This window comes from Capsicum annuum, chromosome 9 (assembly GCF_002878395.1).
Source record: "Capsicum annuum cultivar UCD-10X-F1 chromosome 9, UCD10Xv1.1, whole genome shotgun sequence".
Taxonomy (NCBI): domain Eukaryota; kingdom Viridiplantae; phylum Streptophyta; class Magnoliopsida; order Solanales; family Solanaceae; genus Capsicum; species Capsicum annuum.
The window spans coordinates 7,801,178-7,817,933 of record NC_061119.1 but is presented as its reverse complement, the minus strand read 5'-3'; the positions used below and the strand labels follow the sequence as shown (position 1 = coordinate 7,817,933).

General features: G+C 33.0%; 1 long non-coding RNA gene across 1 annotated transcript; it reads left to right on the top strand.

Moving 5' to 3' along the window:
• Window positions 1-14,104: 14,104 nt before the first annotated feature.
• LOC124886998 lies at window positions 14,105-15,754 on the top strand. The gene is made up of 2 exons (XR_007044407.1): window positions 14,105-14,369; window positions 15,509-15,754. It is a non-coding gene; the product is annotated as an uncharacterized LOC124886998 (long non-coding RNA).
• The last annotated feature ends 1,002 nt before the right edge of the window (window positions 15,755-16,756 follow it).

Sequence of the window (16,756 nt, the reverse complement as noted above, 5' to 3'; positions counted from 1 at the left end):
GAGGTCCCAACTTTTGGTGGATGAAACACGGTGGTGGAGTGCGATTCGATGGTTGATATTTCACCTGCGATCTTTAGTCAGATATTTTAAATTTTCTTTTAATAAAAATTTTCACTAAAATATAATCAATTAAATTCTTTTATATTTTTATCGAAAAATTACTAAAATTTTATAAATTAATCGAATTAATAAATTTATATGTTTATCTTTTTATTGAAAAATTAGGTCCTCGATCTCAATGTTTCAATCTAGAAGTATTTTTTGATATACAAGGTGATCGATAGTTGAGTAATTATCGATAAAAGTCGATAGTAATGATTTTGGTAATTATAGAAATAAAGTAGAGGCAAAAAATTTAGAAACTCTAAATAATTTTAGTAGTTAATTATTTGAATAAATTTGATCTATTCAACGTTAAAGATGTGATTAAAAGAAAATCTATTTAATAGATCCAGATCAAGATGATTTAAATTCAAATTCTCTTAAATGAAAATAAAATAAAAAATTATTTATATCCCAATGAAGGCTATATCGAGTGATCAATGAGGTGCACTGAGAATGATGAGGTCGTTATTTTCAAATTCAAGTGGAGGCTAAAGTCATTAAATAAGATATTTCGTAAAATTAATCGGAGGACATACAAATTAACCTTGTCTGCTATAAAAATTTCATTAATTAATCAAGAAGGATCGCATATTAAGTTGATCTAACATAATTTAACTTTAAAAATTAATCAAATTAACTTTTCAAAGATAAAAAGTTTAACATAATTAGCATAAAAAAAGTTAATATTGGTGATTTTATTTTTGTGTTAATGAAGGAGACCAAGAGAAATATATAGAAAATGTATGTAATAGTGATTTCATTGCCTTTGATTATATTGATATTGATAGTAGCCATTGCTTGCTAAATATGTTGTAGATCAAGGGATCGTGTTGATTAATCATTTCAAATATTTGTACAAAAGTATTATTTTATGATTTTGTATGATTAATAGAATTTACTAAAATAAACGATACTAGCAGTTGGTGGTATTGATTGATGATAGTTTATGAGTGGTTATAATTTATAATTGTGAGTTGGATCAAAGATAATGATTATACAACGATAGTCGATAATGAAGGTAACTACTTGTAGTTATATAATAAAAATTATTGATAATGATAATTAATGATGATAATTAATAGTTAACAGTAACTAATGGTGATAGTTAGTGATTTGCAGTAATTTTAGCTCTAGTTGTTGAGTGACAATTAGTGATGAAAGTTGATAGTTGAATAATTATGAAGAGAAGTTAAGGTTAATAATTGTGTGGTTATACAAACAAATAGAGGTAAAAGATTTAGATACTTAATAATTTTAATAGTTATTTGAATAAGTTTGACATTCAATTCAAATGTGTGATTGTTAAAATAAATAAAAAAAAATCTATATAAGGGATCGAGATGTGAAAAATTCGAATTCAAATTCTCTTAAGTGAAAATGAGCTAAAAAATTATTTATACTTCAAGTAAGAATGTGATCGAATTATGATCAATGAAATGTATCGAGAATAATTATGAAGTTTTTATTCAAATGTTAGTGGAGGCAAAAATCAATAGAAAAGGTATTTTATAAATTAATCGAGAGACATAAATTAATCTTGTTTGCTTGAGAAATTTCAATAATTAGTCAATGAAGATTTCATATTTGTTTGATTTGATAAAATTTGACTTTAAGAATTAATTAAATTCGCTCTAAAAATTTTAAAAATATTGCATAAATTAAAATATTAAAAATTAAATAAATAAATATTGATAATTTTTTTTTTTTTTTGTGTTAATGCAGGAGGCTAAGAGAAATATATCGAAGATGTACATAGTAGTGTTTTCATTGCCTATGCTTGCATTGATGTTGATAATATGCATTGCTTGTTGGGTGTGTGGAAGATCTTGATGTTGATAATTTGATCGAATTTATTAGATTTTGCTCAAATAGTTATTTTTTAGCGTTGATTATTTACATTTAATGAAGTCATTGTAAATATTTTAAAGGGATAATACTCACGAAAATATCTGAACTTTGACCGGATTTTCAGTTGAGTATACTGAACTTTGCGGGGGTCCTATTACCCCTAGACTTTTTAAAGTGGATTTAATTCCCCCCGAAACTCTATACTCAGATTCGACGCTGTCACGTGTATTGGTGGGTGTAATACACGCGCCACCTCATATTTACACATGTCCAAGTGGTTGCAAAGTTCAGTATACTCAACTGAAAATCCGGTCAAAGTTCAGATATTTTCGTGGGTATAATAAAAGGGTGGCCGTCTGTAGGATTCTGAAATTATGCATTTTGTTAAGAAAAGAGTCTGATGCTTTTCATTTCCATTCTAGAATTTAGGTTTCTCATTTCTATTCTTGTCTCTGTTATTTTCAATATTTTCCATTGTAATCAACAGTTAAATGTTGCCGTTGTAATTTTACGATGAATGATTATACTTGAGTATTTATGCTGAAAATTCGAGTTCGTTATATAGTAATAATAATAGTTTACATAAAATTCTAACGAAATATTACTGCATTCAGATAAAAGATTTGAGAAGCACAAATTTCTTTTCTCGAAGAAGAAGCAATGACGATAAAAAAACATTTCAATAAAAGAGAATCAATTCTAATTATAAGGTGAACATCAATTATTCGTAGAGAGTAGAGATAAATGATTTAGAGAAGTGATGACTGGGGACAATTAATCTAATTTTTACAAAAGAAAAAAAAAAAGAATCAGGCCGATTTGAGAACTCACCACAAGATTTACGTGGGGCAGTTTGATATGCAGACGGAATATTTCATAATTAAATTTGATACATTAAATTTATATTATATTTGATTAATGCTATAAATTTGTCCTATTAATTTATATCATCCGTCAAATATGTTATAAATGTACTGTCATAGTTTTGAAATATCTCATTCTATTCCATTGAATATGAGATTGTGTTATATCATAAATTATAATTTGATCATGATATTATAATTTCAAAATAATTTAATCTGCCGATCAAATAATCCCATAAAGTTATTCGATAATTTTAGTAAGGACATGTTATTCATTCCTAAAATTCTTTTCATCAACTAGTTAATTTGATGGGACATGAACAAAATTATCAAATACGAGAATAAGTACTGAATCTGAATGTGTTTATTTTATTGTAATTTAATTAATAAATTCAATAATTTTTTTTATATCGCTGTTTGGAAATCATGGGATAGATGGGCACAAGTGTGAAGTTGAGTTAGGATCGAGAAGTTCATTCGAATCGCCTTCAACAAAAATTACAATGCTTATATATATAACAAAAATTTAAGTAATAATACTTCTTCAATTCATTTTATGCTTACAATGTCAATTTAGATCGATAATATGCTTATAATTATTATTAAGTAGTATTTCTTCTATCTTAATTTATGTGATATTTTTTTTTATCTATCTTAAAAAGATGTCATTTTTTTCTCATTTAATAACTATTTAAAAGCACGTCCCATTTTATCTTTATTAGTTCCACCTATTTTTAAAAATAGCTTTTTTTTTTATAAAAAATCTTTTTTAAAGAGGCTACATGGCCAAACGCTGCTTTTCTTTGACCTTCCGCTTCTGATTAGGCACCTAATTAACACTAATTACGGTTCCCAGGGTTCCAATGCTGATAATGGTCATGACGAGTGGCGGAGTTAGGATTTTCATTGAGGGAATTCAGAAGTAAACATACAAACTAATCGAAGGGGATTCAATATCTACTATACATACATAAAAATATTTTTGAACGTATAAAAATAGTATAATTTTCCGTTGAAGGAGGTTCGGATGAACCCCTGATTACAAAGTGGATCCGCCACTGATTATGACCAGATTATTTGGGGCCTAAATCCTACAGATAAATTTATGGTCAAGTCGTGTTACACTGCTTTCACTAAAACTCCCACAAACCCCAGATATCTATTCATGGATTTGGAAACTTAAGCTACCCCAAAACTATGCACTTTCCTCTGGCCATCATTCACCAACGCGTACCTTCATCACGTTGATTTTCTTCAGTCTCCCTTGCACTTTCTATCAGGCAGTACCGGAATTCATTGATTACATTTTCTTTCGCTGCCCCGCCGTAACTCCTCTTTGACGCCATTTTAAATCACTAGAACACATACCTTCTCTTCTAGGTTCCATCACATCAGTACCATCTACCTGGCTCAGATGTTTGCTTCATTAACATCACATGTCTGAGTGTTGAGACAGGTAATAGTCCATGTTAGTTAGAGGGTCAATTTGTATTGTCTAAAAGTTAGAGGTTTAATGTTATGAATTAGATAGTTTGTACCAGAGTCGGTTAGCCTAGTATAAAATGTATGTTCACAGTAACTTCTTCATTCAGTGAATCAATTCCAGATATTTCTTCTCTTCTCAATTCAGTTCTGCTCTCCCAAAGCTATTGTTCAACCGTTATTAAGCTTCCATGGTGAATTATAACATGGTATCAAAGCCTAAGTAATTCGTTGATTTCCGCAAGCATAACTACTGTTTTATCACCGTCTTCGGAAGCTTCTCTCTCATCATCAACAATGGTTGGAACTGATATTCAAGCTCAGACTAAGATAGATTACACTCGCCCACTCTTTGTGCATCCATCGGATACTCCAGGCACTGTTTTGATTCCTATGAAACTCAAAGGATCGGAGAATTACAGGTTATGGAATAGATCGATGAAGCTTGCACTTCAAGCCAAGAGGAAATTAGGGTTTGTAAATGGTACATGTAAGAGGGAATATTTCTCGAAGGATCTACAGAAGGAATGGGACACATGCAATGCAATTGTTTATTCGTGGATCATGAATACCATTTCACCAGATCTCCTCAGTGGTATTGTGTATGGTTCGAGTGCGAATCTGGTCTTGATGGATTTTGGAGAGCGATTTGATAAGGTGAATCGAGTTCGTATTTTTCAATTGCACAAGGCAATTGCTACTATTTCACAGGAAAACAACTCTGTATCAGTATATTTCTCGAAATTGAAGGAGTTATGGACGGAGTATGATACAATGGTGCCTGCTCCTTATTTTGACTGTGAGAAGTCAAAGGATTATGCTGAACATCTTCAAAAACAACGACTTCTTCAGTTTCTCAGTGGACTGAATAATCTCTATGATACAGCTCGCAGACAAATCCTGATAAAATCAACGGAGCCATCCTTGAACCAAGCTTATGCTATGATTGTTGAGGATGAAAGCCAACAGAAAGTTGGGGTAAACGTCATACACGAGAGATTGGATCCTCTGGCATTTTAAGCAGGGAGAGGTCAGGGTTACAAAAGCAAGAAGTCGTTCTTACAATGTGAATTTTGCAAGCTCAAGGGACACACTATTGATCACTGCTGGAAGGTTAATGGATATCCTATAGATTACAAAGGCAAGAAGGTTAATCCTCGAGGAATGATGCCTACAGATAACAAAGTTGAAACTTCAGGTTATCATAGAAGAATGATGCCTATGGCTAAAAAAATTGAAATTCCAGAGGAAAATGCACATGTAAGGTTGTAGGAACAGGGTAATCACTTCTTCACTAATGTACAATATCAACAAATATTGAATTTACTTAACAAAGAGGATGGGAGCAGCTCTGAGGTTCACAATCAGGTGGCAGATAAAGAGCCACAAGTGAATTTGGCAGGTACAATACTTTCTTTGTCTTCTAGTGCGCATAATAGTGAATGGGTAGTAGACTCCGGAGCTACGCATCATATTTCCTCTTCACTACACTTGCTAGATGATATAGAGAGAAATGTCTCACAGAAGAGAGAAAAGGTTGGCCTACCTACTGGGAAGGATTCCTTCATTACTCACATGGGAAACTAGTACATATCAGAAGATGCTAAACTTACTAATGTTTACTATGTGCCAGAGTTTAGATTCAACTTAATGTCAGTCTTTAAATTGACCAGGGACTTATGTTGCTCTGCCATTTTTTCCCTGAATTTTGCATATTTCAGGACCTTTACAGTGGCAGGGTGAAGAAGATTGGTAAGAAAAGTGATAGTTTATATCTGATAAAAGGACTGGAGAAAAAGCAAACAGGTCATGTGAGTGTAAAAGCTGAAAATGAAGGAAATTGTTGCCTATGGCATAGGAGGCTTGGGCATCCTTCAACAGCAGCCATGAGACATATTCATTTTCTGAAGAATAAAGTAGATGTTGCTTTGCAAGATAAATATATAGTGTGTCCTGTAGCTAAGCAGTCTAGACTGTGTTTTCCTCTAAGTGAACAAAAAAGTACTATGATTTTTCAGCTCGTTCATATAGATGTTTGGGGTCCATACAGGACACCAACACATGATGAAAAACATTATTTCTTAACTGTGATTGATGATTACTCAAGAACTATATGGATTTACTTGATGCAAATGAAAAGTTAAGCTTTTATGTTTTTGCAACAATTTTTGGTTATAGTTAAAAATTAGTTTACCACTACTGTTAAAGTGATAAGAACAGACAATGGGAAAGAGTTTTTTAATAAACATTGGGATGCCCTTTTAAAATTCAAAGGCATAATACATCAAATTAGTTGCACCTACACACCCCAACAAAATGGAGTGGCAGAGAGAAAACATAGGCACATCTTAGATACAGCTAAAGCATTGAAGCTTCAAGCTGGAATTCCGGCCAAGTTTTGGGGTGAGTGTGTCCAGACAGCTGTTTATCTCATTAACAGGTTGCCAACTAAGGTGTTATATGGTAAGAGTACTTATGAGTTAATGCATAGGAGTACCATTCTTTGATTATTTGAGGGTTTTTGGATGCCTATGCTATGCTACCAATCTAGTGAAAGGTGATTAATTTGCAGCTAGAGCAATAAAGGGTGTATTCATGGGGTATTCCACTACTCAAAAAGGATACAAGATACTTGATTTAACTATTTCTTTGTTTCCAAGGATGTGACCTTTAGAGAATAAGTTTTTTCTTTCCAATCTGTAGACTTGGGTTTCTCAGCTTCTTACATTGATATAATTGAGGAATCCAATCAAATTCAAGTTACTGATGATGACGATATGTTACATGGTTCATTGCCTAGTAGGACTGAATTATCACATATTACACATGATGATGCTTATTCCACCGGTGAAGGTGCAGGTTTAGGAGATATTGCTATTGCACTTGATGATGCATCTGCTGTAGTACAAATACCAGTAGACATATAAGTCCCATTCAATGTAGATAATTTCGTTGTGCAATTGCCTACCTGTCCAACCAACCTTGAAGGAGCACAAGGTTCAGCTGCTAACGAAAGAAGATCATCTAGAACAAAAAAACCACCACTGTGGATGAAAGATTATACAGGAGGAATAAAGTCAGTTGCATCTTTATGTCCTATTGCTAATTTTCTCTCTTATGACAATGTCACACAGAAGTACAGAGGTTATCGCAGGGCTTTCTCAGTGCTTAAAGAACCAGAGTCTTATTATGATTCCATCAAAGATGAAAGGTGGATAACAGCTATGAAATAAGAAATTCAAGCTCTGGAGAATAATGGTACCTGGTGCATTGTACCTCTTCCTAAAGGTAAAACTGTTATTGGTTCAAAGTGGGTATTCAAAATTAAATACCAAGCCAGTGGTGAGGTCGAAAGATTCAAAGCCAGGCTTGTGGCTAAAGGGTACATTAAAAAAAAGGGTTGGACTACCATAGAACCTTCTCCCCAGTAGCTAAAATGGTGTCAGTTAGGTCAGTGATAGCACTAGCTGTTACTAGAAATTGGAAACTATGGCAGATGGATGTTTTTAATGTTTTCTTGCAGGGAGATTTGTATGAGGAAGTTTATATGGAGTTGCCTCAGGGTTTTCATAAGCAGGGGGAACATAGAGTGTGCAAATTGCTTAAGTCCTTGTATGGACTTAAACAAGCTTCGAGACAATGGAATATTAAGTTGACTGAAGCTTTGATTCAAGGTGGTTTTAGTCAAAGTGCTCATGATTATTCACTATTCACTAAGACATCAGGAAGTGATATAGTTATTATCTTGATATATGTTGATGATCTGATGCTAACCGATAGCAATGAACATCTGGTTAATGAAGCAAAAGATATTATACATAGACAGTTTAAGGTGAAAGATTTGGGTAAATTAAGGTACTTCTTAGGGATTGAGGTTTTGAGATTCAAAGAAGGGATTCTACTCAATCAAAGGAAGTATACTCTTGAATTAATTTCGGATATAGGGTTGAGCACTACCAAACCTGTAATTACACCTTTAGAATTGAATCAGAAATTTACTACTGTTGATTATGATGCTTCGGTAGGAATACTGGAGATGAATTGATACTTGATGTAACTGGATATCAGAAATTGATTAGGAAGCTACTTTATCTGACCATTACTCGGCCAGATATTAGCTACACCGTGCAAACCCTCAGCCAGTTCATGCAAGCTCCAAAATAATCACACATGAATGTAGCAATACGGGTAGTGAGATATTTGAAGATGGCTCCTGGAATGGGGGTGCTTATGAAGGCTAATTCTCAACCTACTTTGACTGCATTTTGTGACTCGGACTGGGCTGCTGTCACGCCCCAAAATCCCATCGGGACGGACTGGCACCCGAAGCCGAGAAGGCCCGGGAGAACCCGTTCAGATACCTGTACTTTCACTTACATGTCACCAAAAATTTGGACAGCACTTCGTTGCATATAGAAGGGTCTAATTACCTGTATCAGCACAACATGCACAAATATATATATATATATATATATATATATATATATATATATATATATAATACTTGGCCGTCGGGGCCACCACATATACAAATATAACATCACTATATAAACTTCCATGACTTTACCCTTCCTTATGTCTACAAAGCCTCTAGGATATACATGACATAACTAGGGTCGGGACAAACCCCCGCCCACACATGACTCCTGTACAATAACAAAACATAAGGGACCGACTCGGAAAGCTCCGAAGCAAACTGGAGCTCACCAACAATATCTGTATGACCTGGCTCCTATCTATGCTGTGAATGAGCTGAAGCACCTGTGCCTGCAGCATGAAATGCAGGTCCTCCGTGAGGGACGTCAGTACGAAATATGTACTGAGTATGTAAAACTATAAATAATCATATGTGATATGGGGGATCAAGAAAATCAGACGCAAGTGAATAAATCATAATAGAAGTGAACCACACTTCATAAACACTTTTAGGATCATGTACATTATCATTAATCTGAATTGGGTTCTTGAATTCAAACACATTTGTGGAACGGTATACATTCGTTCATTTTATTCTTTACAATTATCATTCGCCATTACCTCCTCCTCCCGAACCTCCAACCACCTAACAATAATCAATACTGTACTGTACTGTGACCATTAGGCTGCTCCCAGTACATATCAACTGTAATCATATCAAATATCGGGATCGGCCCATGCTAGGCTTAAGCCCTTGAGCTACCACCCACACGTATATCAAGTAACACACATAAGAGATCTTTCCAATAACTTAGTTCAAAAAGCTTTTGAGATTATTGCATTAGTGTTCATGCCAATATAGTACCTTTGGAATAATGATACATCAATAGGAACCAAGTAATAGACTTTCTATACAATAACGATGTAATAAAGACTCATTGGTACATCAACAATGTGTTTTGGAATCATCAATATCACAACAATGAAATAGGAGCCTTTCGGTATATCAATGAAACATTTTGACACTTTATAGAATGGAAACAACTTCGTTGGTAATGTAGAACAATACATGTTTTTGAACAACCTCGGAATCTTACTTGATGGAACATTGGTGTTTTCATGCCAAAGAACATCGTTAGAGTATGCTTTACATACCTCGTTGTAGATTCGGATACCAATTCAACACAACTTTCCGCCTTTACAAATCACTTATCTACAATGAAATGTTTGGCATCTAGTATTAGCAACCCAACACCACAATTCTCTTCCATAATTCCATACAACCAATATTTGCAAAGCATTTCAAAAACCAACTTGAACAATCGGTTTATGTGTATATATATATATAATAATCATTTCAATACCACATCATCACACCAAATCCCTTCACAATTCAACATAATCCAATTATGCACAAGAATAATCCAACATCATTTCCAATCATCTTTCAACAACAATCAAATAACATACTTCTTATGCTCACATGCATATATATATATATATACATATCCATATAAATAACACCAACATAATTTACATCCTTACTATAAAATGACCCTTTTGATTTTGAAGTCCTGTTGGCACAAATAAGGGGTGCTTCTCGAAGCCCTCAAGACGGTGAACACAACTACGAAATCAATTTGGATTTTCTACGGTTGAATCACAAGATAATTGGATTTGAACTTAGGCTAGGGCTTCTTATTCTTCAATAATTTGGATGATAAATGATGGATATGAGGCTAAGTATATGTATATAATGACCAATTTTCGTCCATGAGGTGATGGAAAATGACCATATTGCCCTTAAAATTTAAGTAAATTCGAATCTGTCCATGGTGGACTGTTTGGATAGGCTAAAGTAAATCGACCATAACTCTTTGCTCCGATATCGGATTTGGGTGAAATTGGTATCGTTGGAAAGATAATTCAAAGGGATTTCATTTAATATAAAGTAGTCCATCCAGTTCGTCCTGTACAAGGAGTTATGATTGTTTGAAGTTGACCCTAAAAATCTGTTTTGAGAGGCTGAAGTAAAACGAGTATAACTCATTACTCAGATGTCGGATTTGGATGAAACCAATTGCATTGAAAAGAAGACTCAAAGATATTTCTTTTCATAGGTGGCAACTCTCCCAGTTCATTATATTAAGGGAGTTATGATCATTCAAAGTTGACCCAAAAAAATGGCTGACCTCAGTAGTTTGTGTGCAGGAAATTTTCCTGCACATTTACTATTCCCAATATTCCGGCCACCGTTTTATAGTTTCGAACGTGCTCGATTATATCCGAAACCTATCCGTTTTTGGAAATCTTTATATCGTTGGAAAGTTTATTCAATAACCTTTGTATGAAACCATCGACGGGCAAATTCCGGTATAAATAAAATAAAATAAAATTAATTCCATATAAATAAGACCAATACACGTACTTGAATACGCCAATATATGCACTTGAATACGGGGTGTTACAGCTGCTTGCTCAGTCTCTAGAAGGTCTGTTAGTGGATATCTTGTCAAGTTTGGGGATTCATTAATTTCTTAGAAATAAAAAAAGCAAGCTACAGTTTTCAGGAGTAGTGCAGAAGCTGAATATAGAAGTATGGTCACTACTGTGGCAGAGATTACATGGTTGATAGGGTTATTTGGTGATCTGGGAGTGCAAGTTTCCAAGCCAGTGGTACTCTTTTGTGACAGTAAATCTGCAATCCAGATTGCTGCAAATCCAATCTTTCATGAACGCACTAAGCACATTGAAATCGATTGCCATTTTGTGAGGGAAAAAAATCAAATGAGGATTGCTAGATACGAAGTATATTCCTACAACTGAACAACAAGATGATTTGTTGACCAAAGGGTTGAGCTCAGTCCAACACATATTTTTACTTCGCAAGCTTGGTGTGTTGAATATTTTACACCCTTCAGCTTGAGGGGGAGTGTTGAGACAGGTAATAGTCCGTGTTAGTTAGAGGGGTCAATTTGTATTGTCTAAAAGTTAGAGGTTTAATGTTATGAATTAGATAGTTTGTACCAGAGTCGGTTATCCTAGTATAAAATGTATGTTCACAGTAACTTCTTCATTCAGTGAATCAATTCCAGATATTTCTTCTCTTCTCAATTCAGTTTTGCTCTCCCAAAGCTATTGTTCAACCGTTATCAAACTTCCATGGCAAATTATAACACTGAGCATGTACTAACCTTATCATGAATTATTTTTTATTCCTTTTTGCTCTGGAATTTATGGTTGACTCGAAATAAAAACAAATTCAAGAATATCAAAATCCAACCGTCACCGCAGGCGATCCTTACTCTCGACTGCGAATTCTACGTACCAGGCACTACATTTTCTGATCTCGACATCTGTATCTTACAACCATCATGTACTTCAAACAGAGGCGGATCCAGGATCCGAACTCACCGGGTGCCAAGTAATTCAATCGGATTGTTATCTTTTTGGTCTATAGGATAATTAACAAATCAATCAATAATAAAATAACACTAATAAAATGACCAAATTTAAACTTTTAATAATATTACTAATATCATAATATCCATAATTCATTACAGTTGCCCACAACGAGTTTTCATATTCTGAAAACGATCAACGATGACATCATTACTTACATTTTTAAATACATCACGCTCTATGTAATAGACTAAACAATCATTTAAATATTGATCACTAATACTATTTTGCATTTCATTTTTTATGTGCTTCATGGAAGAGAATGCTCTCTCAGCAGTTGCCGTAGCGACTGGTAAAATCAAAGTCAACTTCACAAGTAAATAAACAAGTGAATAAGTCTCTACAAGATTTGCCTCAACTAATGTCTTTGCCAAATCATATTTGCCTTAACTAATGTTTCAAGACAGGTTGAGAAGGCCCTTTTTCAATATAATATTTACTCACTTCATCTCGTATTCGAGGATCATAATCAGAAATAGGTCTTCTTTCTCCCAGATCGGCTTTAAGTGAACCCAAATCGAGGTCAGTTATAAGACAAGAAAGATTGTGAATAATTAAACTTCTTGAAAAAATTCTCCATCTCAAATTCTCAATCACAAAATTAGAACACTTTCTCCTAAATCAAGTTATGAAGATACATAGATAATTCCAAATTTGGGTTTATAGGCTCAAGAAAGAGAAACAAAATAATTTTTAAATATAACTTACGAAGAGAAAACAGAGAGAGAGCAAGCAGCAGCAGGAAACCTCAAGAACAAGAGTCTAAGTCGATGTTTTGATTTGGAATTTGAAAATAGTAACCTCAAGAACAAGAGTCTCAATCGATGTTTTGATTTGGAATTTGAAAATAGTTTTTTTTTATTTGAAAATAGGAATTTGGCTTTACTTGGTATCAAGTATGCGTTGCAATTGTTAACAAAGCCAGCTGATGGGTATCAAGTATGCTTGTTGCAATTATTAGCAAAGCCAGCTGGTGCCTTACAAATGCTGCTAGCAGGTTTCGAACACAAGACCTTGAAGCTACAAAATCAGCTCTTTGCCACCTGCACTAGACAATGTCTTGTTATTGTGGGTGGCAGACTTAATTTTTAACTATATCTGTATATATATACAGCTATATATATAGAGTTTTCGTCGAAATTTGCGAGTGGCGTGCCACCCCACGGGCCTTAATGGATCTGCCCTGACTTCAAATAACACTACCCAATACCAAGCCCGACACTATCTTCCTCTATACTGATGCTGCAACACCTACAACCTCTGATTTGGCAGGTATCGGAGGTGTCCTAAGAACTGTTCGGTAATTGATTACTAGGTTTCGCAGGTTGCACTACTGAAACGTCCACTCTTATGACTTATGCGTGAGCTTCTTGCGCAACTCCGAGGATTCCAGCTTGCATATCAACATGAATATGCTTCTCTTTGCATAGTCGTGACATCTGTAGAGGTAGTAAATATTCTATTTGACCCACTTTTTATTTACTCACATATAATTGAACTGCAGTTTCTCCTGAAGCTATTCTACGATCCCTTTCTACCACATGTACAGAAAGTTCAACACGATAACCGATAGTTTGACAAATTTTAACGTTTTAATTATGAAAAGTGACATCATCTTCTAATTCGAATCTCCTCCCTTTGTACTAAAGCTCTTGAAAAAAAGATAGGAAAGGGTTTGGTATCGACAGCCCCCCTCCCCCCTCCCCCTCCAATTTTTTCGACTTTATGTCATTTTATATTTTGTAACGCAATTACTTTTGCATTTAGTAATGTCTCAAGACATCTCTTTGTACTGTTCTAATACGTACTAGTAATAATCATGTTTATTAAAAAAAAAAAAACTTTCTTCGATTTTTTTTTTTAAATTTTTTAAACTTTTTAGTGAAAATTGACATTCTATCAATCATCGTGACAATGAAGGAACCTCATATAAGAGCATACACGTAGAAAGTTTAGAACATAGCGTGTCAGTATGCATGTCTTTTCATAGTTATTTTGTTTTTTTTCACTTTTTCTTTTTCCTTTTTCTATTTTTTTTGCATAAATATTGACTTTGTATTGCTCTTTTTTCTGTGCATAACTTCTCAAACTTTAATTTTCCCTGCCCTTTTTGTTAGTGTAATAGTGGATTTTTGGCTTTGTTGTAAGACACCACAAGAAAAGTCTAATCAAAAGTAGTTTTGGTTGACAAAGGTATGTATTCCTATCATTTTTTTTCTATTGAAACCTTCAATTCTTTTTCCTTTTACTACTTAATAGTGCTTAAAAAGGACAGTTCAAGGATTAAAGTTTTCGATATATATATATATATATATGTGAAGTTAATTATATTGAGTTTTAATAAGGATTACACCAGAAAGAATTTAATTATAGTTTGAAGAATCGAAATAGAAGAATATTTTATGTACTCTCATTTTGGTTGTTTCTATGACTTGAACTCAAACTTTTTATCACATGATAGCAACGACAATGGCGACTAGTTTTAATAGTGTCTTAATTATATTTTGAAGAATTTGAAGTAGAAGAGTCCCATTGTATGTAGTCTTATTTTGGTTCTTTTTATGCCTTAAATTTAAAATTCAGGATTTTCTGATCATATGGTAGCAACGACGACTTGTTTTGATAATGCTTTAATTATATTTTGAAGAATCGGAGTAGAAGAGTCTATTGTATGTTTTCTTATATTAGTTGTTTTTGTGATTTTAGTTTAGGATTTTCCAATCACATGATAGCCATGAAACACTTATTTTAATAATGTATTTCAGTTTACTCGTCTAATTTTAACTTACAAATAAATTAAAATTGAGTGAGTAGTTCTTGCAGCCAAACTATAAAAGTTATAGTTTCGCCAATTGTAGCTTCCAAAGCAATTTCACATGTTTTTTTGGTTGAGATATATGTATATGAATTTGATGAACATAAAAGATTATTAAGATATTGTATCTTAAATTGAGCAATGGATAATTAAGACTATTTTCAATATATCATAATTTGGAAACTATTGAATATATAATTCAAATGAAATTATAATTTTATATTTTTTTTTTTTTTACAAGAAAAAAAATTAGGCAAATGTTAGTGTCATGATTTTGATAAAATCGTTGGTTTGATGGAAATACACTTAAAAAAAATATAGCTGGTGTAGCACTATATTTGATGATTGAAATCTGAATAATTCAGATTCATTTTCATCATTTTGAATAATTCAGATATTTTCATCTTGTGAAAACAACAAACAAAGAAATTATTCAGACTTCGATTAAGTGAAAAGATATTAGAGCTTCAACTTAATTAACTGTCACTTTGATAAATTTATTTTTGTGGTAATGCAGGAATAATATTACAGAATAAGAAGATGGATCATGTACTAGTGATATCATTGCCTTTGGCTATATTGGTGTTGATCTTATTAGCTCTTGTATGTTACTTCTTTGGAAGATCAAGGGGTCGATGGTGATTATATTTAGTTATATTCAAATGTTTAATTATGCCTCCTCCCAAGTTATTTTTCGATGAATGTAACTTTTTCAATCGGAAATAACCTTTTTACCTCTATGAAAGGTAGGGTAATTTTTACCTACATTTTGTTCAGGTAGGTGTACGTACATTTTATTCATATAGTCGTAGGAAGTTTGAGATAAGGACTTAATACCCTTGTACTATAACGAAGTTGCTATAACAGACTTTGAACTTGTTTTAGTACCTCCTAAATATATTTTTTCAGTATTTTTTTTGTTGACATGGCTCTTAAATCGGTATAAAAAGAACACAAAATTATTTTATTACTTGACAGTCATGTCAGCAAAGACCACAAAAATATTTTTAAAAGAATGAATTTATGGGTAATATAATTTTTATAAAAATTAGATGTGTGGTAAATGAATTTATGGGTGATATAATTTTTATAAAATTTAGATGTGTGGTAGCAATTTTGAATTTATTGTGGATCCTTTTGCCATATGTCAGATAGTTCTAGTCTATCTTGTTACTTTTGTAAGATAAAGGGGTCCATGGAGATTATATTTAGTTATTCAAATATCTCATCAAATAAAATGCTTTAAAAAATAGAAAATGAAAGTACCATTTGTTCAAAGAGGGTTTACATCTTTTGTACCAAGTTTCTTAATTCTGTATTTATAAGAATGTAACTATTACTTTTTATCATATGACTGGGTGGCTCAATTCTAAAGCCACTAAATAATGACCTTAGGGTAATAGAATTAAAGTTTCAAAATTATTCAATGTTAATTTATATAAATAAATAAAAATAAAAATACATGAGGATCACTCTCAATCAGCTTAAAGCATCAATTGAATTGTCAAATCATTATTTTTGAATTGATCATTTCTGAAATATTATAGGTCAAATTAGTAAAGATCGGAGCTTATAATTTATAAATATTTTAAATTACAAAATATAATTATTACAGGACAACCTTCGGATTCCTTATTAAATGATAATTCGAAGTTTGAGCCTTCGAGATTTCTGTTAAATGGCTCTTTTAAGGTCACAGTTAAGATCCGAAGGAATCGCTTTTCCTTCAAGAAATTAAGCTACGCACTTTCAAATAAGGATAGTG